The sequence below is a fragment of the Choloepus didactylus genome, chromosome 11 (assembly GCF_015220235.1).
Source record: "Choloepus didactylus isolate mChoDid1 chromosome 11, mChoDid1.pri, whole genome shotgun sequence".
Taxonomy (NCBI): Eukaryota; Metazoa; Chordata; class Mammalia; order Pilosa; family Megalonychidae; genus Choloepus; species Choloepus didactylus.
The window spans coordinates 82,469,712-82,477,483 of NC_051317.1; the positions used below are offsets into that span (position 1 = coordinate 82,469,712).

General features: G+C 43.8%; 1 pseudogene; it reads right to left on the reverse strand.

Moving 5' to 3' along the window:
• Positions 1-5,977: 5,977 nt before the first annotated feature.
• LOC119506278 lies at positions 5,978-7,454 on the reverse strand (annotated as a pseudogene).
• Between the last annotated feature and the right edge of the window lie 318 nt (positions 7,455-7,772).

Genomic DNA, 7,772 nt, shown 5'->3' on the forward strand with positions numbered 1-7,772 from the left:
GCATTTTCTCTTGGCCTTGAAATGTTTGTACATCTTTTCTGTGATGAGTGAAGTCAGATAGTTGGAACTGAAGGCTTTCACCCTCATCCTGATTGGTGCACATGTCTACATTTGGAATCCATTTCATTTATTGATGCTGGCTATTGTGGCGGTGACATTTAGACCAAAGTATTGTCCTTGATGACAAGATGTTGGGGAATCCCCCATGCTAGTGGGACAAGGTCCAGAAAAATAAAACTGTTGGGTGAGGTCCCTATGGTTGGTGCCTTCCATGGTGGACTCCAATTGCAGGCTTGTGCTCTCAGAGCTCCTGGTCACATCTATTGCTTATTGTGGACATTGGTTTCTATGGTGATGGGATTGGGTGATGGGACTTGAAGGATGTTATAAAGTAGAGAAAGATTTAATTTGAACAGGAACATCATTGACTCTTCTATTAGGTGACACCTGATTCTTAAAGTCAAACTTTTTAATCTTTTTCTGCAATTCCAGGAACCAAACAACCAAGGAAAACCTTGTTACAGTAATAGTGATGGTCTTATTTTTATACAGTGCTTTATATGTTGGAAAGCAGCTTCACTTCTATGATCACATTTGACCCTCACATAAACCCAATTAGGTTGTTTGGGGGGCATTATTTTCTTTATTTAACAACTGTGAATTCTAAGAAGCTGTTGAGTGTCTTGCCCATGATCAAATAGCATGTAAGTGGTAGAGTGCAGGTCTCCACATTCCTACTCTTGTATTCTTTTAACATTACACTGTCCTTTTTTAATGTACTTTTTTTTTCTTAAGACATGGTTAAGAGAGGCTTCCATTGGGACAAGGGAGTGAGGGTGGACTAGGCCTATATTTTTCACTTTGTACCATTCTTTACCATTAAGTTTGTTTACTCAGGTACATGTGCTACTTTTTAGAAAAAAAATCACAATTGTAATTTTTTCAAATAATTTTAGTTCTTAAAAATGATACCTGTATATAAATTCCATAACTCCTATTTAGAGTAGGCTTCAACATGTGAACAGTAAAATCAGACATTAACAGTTAGCATATTATAGTAGTACCATGCAAAACACTACAGATTTAGGCACTTTATCAAACACAAATGTAGAAATAAATGATGTTATTTAGTCCTCAACCATACACTGGGAAAGACTTTGATAGGTCCCTTTTTACACATTTTAAAACTGTCACATTAATTGGAATATATGAACCCTCAACATGAGCATTCCTCTTTTCTAATTGAGGAAACAAAATAGAACCAGCCACTGAACTTCACAGACCACATAAAATCTGCCACACATCAAGATTTTGCTTCAACTGTTGAGAGGAATCCAAGCCAAAGAAATTCAAAGTTAATGCTAAGGATTTCCAAGTTGTATCATTTTCTGCGTAGATTTTAGATCTACACTTCATGATTGCGTATTTAGACTTTTAGAGCTCCCGGCAGTGCTCCACAGCATGTTCTAATTTCACATCTAGACATGCTCTATAGGTAATATAGTAACGAAAATGATATGAACACACTTTGAGTAGCCCTGTGTATAGGATGCTGTGAACTGATGAGCCAAATAAGTCAGTCTTAACATCAGCTGCTTGATTCAGAGAACAAATAGTAGTGATTGAATATTATTTTTTTAAGGTTTTAGATGAGATGCTTTCATATTTGTGGTCCTTCTTCTAACCTTTTTTTCTTTTTTTTTTGGACTGGGGGATGCATGGTAGATATCACTTGTATCCGAACCTACCAGAACAGGTAATCATTTTACAGAGATGAAATAAAATCACCCTGTATTAGAGCATATAATTTTTACCCTTATGTGCTGCCATGCAAAAAAAAAAAAAAAAAAAAAAAAGAGGAAATCAATATGTGCCAGCTGGGGAAAAACAAACAGGCAGATAGTAAAAAGAAGATTGGAAGTCCACAAACAAAGAGAGGCACCCAGTCATCCATTCCACTTCAGAGCTATTGCAAGGAGCTCAGCTTGCCCTGTAATAATCATCCTTTCCAAGTCATCTCATTGCCACCCACCAGGAAGAGAACTTGTCATTTAACTGACATTCTGAAATCCAGTTCTTGGGCATTTTGTGTCTGTGTTCAGACACCTGGTTATTTTTACTAAAAAAGTGATATCTTCAGTTGAGATGTCATTCCCTTAAGTCAGTGAAAAAATTTCTTCCAAATGCTATTGATCATTTCTGAGCATTAGTCACCAGTCAATGAATGCCAGGGACCTTTTGCTATGTAGAGAAGAAAGTTCCTGTGATATTTTATTGTAAGGCTGGACCATGTAGGCAGTGCCAAAGATTCTGAAATGCAATATCTGCTACTGTGTGGGTTGCTGTGCATCATTGCAAACTTCCCCAGCTTCCCCATGGATAAGGAGACTAAGTTGAAAACTTCTGAGGAACTACCAGGGAGGCTAGAACTGCTTTTTGATGAAAGGTCAATGAGAGAAAGCCCTTCCAGAAGGGGTTCTCAAAGTAGGATCAGCATACTGTCCAATCAGATCACTTGGTGCTTGTAAAAAGCAAATATCAGAGCTACTGAATCTCTAGAGGTAGGATTGGAGAAACTAAATTTTTAACCACCTCCTCATGAGTCTTAAGCACACTAAAGTTTGATAACCACCAGTTTGGGGTAGCACTCATTTTAGCTTTATCATTAGCCCCTATCTTCATTCTTCCAGATGTCTCTCCAGACTTCATTATCCTGAAGGAAGTTGTGTCAAAATAACACTAGCAGCAATGAAAAAGCCTAATCATCCCAAAGATCCCAGTCTCCCCTGAAGCTATCAGAGTTGCTGACTGTGGCTCCCTCCTCTGTTTGTGCTTTTGCTTCCCCTCTCTGTTTCCTCTCTCACTTGGTGTGCACCCCCCACCCCTCATCAGACCATGCTTTGCCCCATGCCTAGACTACCAGCATTTCTTGTGAGTTGATCACACATCAGTTGTTAGTACCTGAAAGGACAGATCTGGGGATCTCTTAGACTTATGTTTGGTCCTGCCTCTGTCACTTATCACCTATAAGCTTGTAATGGTTAAGTCCTCAGCCTCAGGTTCCAGAAGGAATATCCTTCATCCTTTATTTAAAAAGAAAGCATGGAGAGAGATCTAAGATGGCAGCACAGAGAGAAGTGGAAACTAGTTAGTCCCCCTGGAACAACTAATATACATCCAGGAACAACTAGTAAATAATCCAGAATAACTGCAGGGAGACAAACGTACTGTCCACTCATACACCAACCTGAATTGGGAGGAATGCCTGAGATCACAGCATAAAATCTGTAAGTAAAAACTGCGGATCCAAGCTGGGATCCCCCTCCCCCCACAGCCCGAGCTGCAAAGCCTCGTGGTGCTAGAGAGAAGCTCTCTCCCAACAAGTGAATATAGCTCAGCAGAGCTCCAACTGGGGTTTTAATTAACAAGCATTGCCTGCTCGCTACAAGCTATGAATCTCCAACAAACAGACAGAGGCTTTGGGTGATGACTGACCTTGGAGAGCCAGAGGGTGGCTGTGGACTGGCTCTGAAGGGGGCCTTCTGTCCCTGTTTCAGCTCAGTGGAGAAAACCTCAGCCATTTTCAGTTCTCAGTGCTCTGACCCAGGCAAGGGTGGAGAGAGCACAGGCAGAGTCTATTCAAATGCTAATGACCTCTCTCTAGGGGGGTTATCTTCCCTAAGAGGAAAGGGGTGGGGCCCTGCTATACTACTTGCCTTCCGTTCAGAACCAGACCTCAGAGCCTGGGGGAAACAAGCCACGGGCCACACCTTCTTACACCAGTCTGGAGTTACAGGCTGACAGGAACCACCTGCTGGGCAGAAAAGCACAGTGACCTGAGGCATCACAGCATGTACCAATCTTCTAAGACATACCCTCAGGGAAAACTGGATACTGAATATTTCTTCCTTCCAAGACCTGAGCCCGTTCTGGTCTGGGAAAACCTGATTGGGGTAACCAAGGAAACCATGCCTAGACAACAGAAGACTACAACCTACACTGGGAGAGGCGAGGTTTTAGCCCAGTCAGGGGAGCAAACTTGCACTTCAACTGAGATACAGGAATTGAAATAACTAATAGAAAATCAATTCAAAAAGTTCAGGGAAGAGATGGTGAAAGAGATGAACCGTATGATGAAAACACTGGGCGTATGTAAGGTAGAAATTGAAAGTTCAAAAAACCAACTGGCAGAATCTATGGAAATGAGAGGCACAACATGGTGGAAACATACAACAACAGATCTCAAGAGGCAGAGGAGGACACTTGGGAGCTGGAGAACAGGGCACCTGAGGGTCTACACACAGGGGAACGGGTAGAGAGAAGAGTGGAAAAATATGAGCAATGTCTCAGGGAACTTAAGGACGAAATGAAAAGCAAGAATGTATGTGTCATTGGTGTCCCAGGGGGAGAGGAGAAAGGAAAAGGGGCAGAAGCAATAATAGAGGAAATAATCAATAAAAATTTCCCGTCTCTTACGAAAGACAAAATTATGGATCCTAGAAATGCAGCGTACCCCAAACAGAATAGATCTAAATAGGCCTACACCAAGAGATTTAATAATCAGATTATCAAATGTCAAAGATAAATAGAGAATCCTGAAAGCAGCAAGAGAAAAGCAATCCATCACATACAAAGGAAGCTTGATAAGACTGTGAGTGGATTTCTCAATAAAAACCATGGAGGCAAGAAGGAAGTGGGGTGATATATTTAAGATACTGAAAGAGAAAAACCACCAACCAAGAATCCTATATCTGGCAAAACTATTCTTCAAATATGAGGGAGAGCTTAAAATATTCTCTGACAAAGAGACAATGACAGAGTTTGTGAACTAGATACCCACTCTATAGAAACACTAATGGAAGCACTGCAGACATAAAGGAAAAGACAGGAGTGAGAGGTTTGGAAAACAATTTTGGGAGATAGTAGCACACCAATGTAAGTACACTGAACAAAGATGACTGAGAGTATGGTTGAAGGAGGGAGGTTGGGAACATGTGGGACACCAGAACAAAAGATGAAGGATGAAGACTGGGACTGTGTAACTCAGGGAAACCTAGAGTGCTCAACGATTGTAATGAAAGGTACAAATATGTTTTTACGTGATGTAGAACAAATGAATGTCAACATTGCAAGGTGTTAAAAATAGGGTGGGTTTGGGGGAAAATACAGTCAATGCAAACCAGAGACTATAATTTATGGAAACATTGTATTATGTTTCCTTTAATATAAACAAAGGCAATGTACCAAAGCTAAGTGCATATGAGGTGGGGACAGGAAGGGTATGGGACTCCTGGCATTGGTGATGTTGTCTGACTCTTTATTCTACTTTAGGTTAACGCTATCTTTCCTTTTGTTGCTTTCTAGCTATCAAGTTTTTTTGTTCTTTTTGTTTGTTTGTTTTCTCTCTCTCTTTCTCTTTTCTTTTTCTTTTGCCTCTCTGCCTTCTTTGACTCTTCCTCCTTCTTTGTGGAAGAAATGAAGATGTCCTTATATAGATAGTGGCAATGGTGCTGAATACATAAATATGTGACAATACAGGGAACTAATGATTGTTTACTTAGGACAGAATGTATGGTGTGTGAACAAAACCATTTTAAAAGAAATGGGTTGATGAAGAAAACTTGAAGGCACTGTATTGAGTGAAATAAGAGACACATAAAGGCAAATATTGCAGGGTCTCACTGATATGAACTAATTATAATATGTAAACTCATAGACATGAAATATAAGGTACCAGGATATAGAATGAGGCTAAAGAATGGGGAACAGTTGCTTATTTTTTTATTTTTTATTTTTTATTTTTTTGGTTGGCAGAGCCAACTGAGGCTTTATTTTGGAAAAGATGAAATGGCTTTTAGGTGGGGACATGGGCAAGAAGGGGTACCCCTGTTCCCTACATCCCCCTGCACAGCTCCTTGTCCCCAGGCTCTGGGGCAGCACGGCAGGGGGTTGTCCTGGGAGGGGCTGCAGCGGCAGTTCACTTGGGCAGGACATTGGACAACTCCGACACCAGCTTCCCATCGCAGGTCTCAATCTTCTTCACAACCACGGCCTTGGTGGAGCCAGTGCGGCTACCACCAGAGCTGAAGGAGTAGTTGTTGCCAGTGCCTGAGAGGCCCCCAAAGACAGGGCTCAGTGGACCTGAGTAGTAGCCACTGGAAGTCTTCATATGAATACTCATGTTCTGCACCCCAGATTCCAGCCAGCTCTCCTTGCCCTCCAGCAGCTTGCAGTAGGTGGCAATCTCGATGTCCAGGGCCAGCTTGATGTTCATCAGCTCCTGGTACTCGCGCAGCTGCCACGCCATGTCCTGCTTGGCCTGGTGCAGGGCGGCCTCCAGCTGGGCCAACTTGGCATTGGCGTCCTTAACGGCCAGCTCCCCGCACTGCTCAGCATCAGCAATGGTGGCCTCCAGGGAAACCCTCTGGCCCTTCAGGCCCTCGATCTCAGCCTGGAGCCGGCTGATGATCTGGTTCATCTCGGAGATCTCTGTCTTCGTGCAGCGGAGGTCATCCCCATGCTTCCCGGCCAGCGTTTGCAGCTCCTCGTACTTGATCTGGTACATGCTCTCGGTCTCGGCCTGGCTGTGGTTGGTGATGTCCTCATACTGGGCCTTGACCTCGGTGATGATGCCATCCAGGTCCAGGGAGCGGCTGTCGTCCCTGGAGAGGACCACGGATGTGTCCGAGACCTGGGCCTGCAACTCACGGATCTCTGCTTCATATAGCTGCCTGGGGAAGTTAATCTTATCAGTCAGCCCTTCCAGGCAGGACTCCAGCACTACTTTGTTCATGTAAGCTTCGTCCACATCCTTCTTGATGAGGACAAATTCATTCTCCATCTCTGCTCGCTTGTTGATCTCATCCTTGTACTTATTCTGAAGTCTTCCACCAGCCCCTACATGTTGCTAAGCTCTGCCTCCAGCTTCAGCTTCTCCTGGCTCAGCACCTCGTGCTGCCACCAAAGGTTGTTGATGTAGCTCTGGAACAAGTTGTCCATTTTGCTCCCAGTGGTCTTCTGCTGCTGCAGGAGGCTCCACTTGGTCTCCAGCATCTTGTTCTGCTGCTCTAGGAACTGCACCTTGTTGATGAAGGAAGCAAACTTGTTGTTGAGGGTCTTGATCTGCTCCTTCCCCTGCATCCGCACGGCCTGGATGTTGGTGTCCACCTCCAACTTAAGGGGTGTCAGCAGGCTCTGGTTCAACACGACAGCTTAGTGATGCCGTCTGCTCTCCCTGCCCTCCACAGCCCCCCATCGGACCCGTGCCGGCGCCCAGGTTTCCCCAGAAGCTGCTGCTGCCGCTGCCCACCCGAGAGTAGGAGCTGATGTGGGTGCTGGGCCCACTCGTGTAAGAGCGTCTGCTGAAGGTCCGGGGGCTGGAGGAGGACACCTTATAGGATTTCTGGGTGACCCTGATGGACATGGTGGAGGCTGAAGAAGTGGGCAGGTGGGTCAAACCAGAAATTGGAGAAGGAGCTGAGGACTGCTGCTTCTGGGTTCGTGGTTGCTTATGATGAGCAGAATGTTCAGCTAGGGTGAACTTAAATGTTTGGAAATGGACAGGAGTGATGGTAGCATGTTGTGAGAATAACTAACAGTGTTGAAAGGTGTGTGAAGATGGTGGAAAGGGTAAACGCAGAGTCACATTTGTCACCAGAAGGGAAGTTGGAAGTTAAAAGATGGGAATGTATAAAACAGTGAATCTTGTGGTGGACAATGTTGGTGATTAACTATACAAATATTGGAAATCTCTCTCATGAACTAGAACAAAT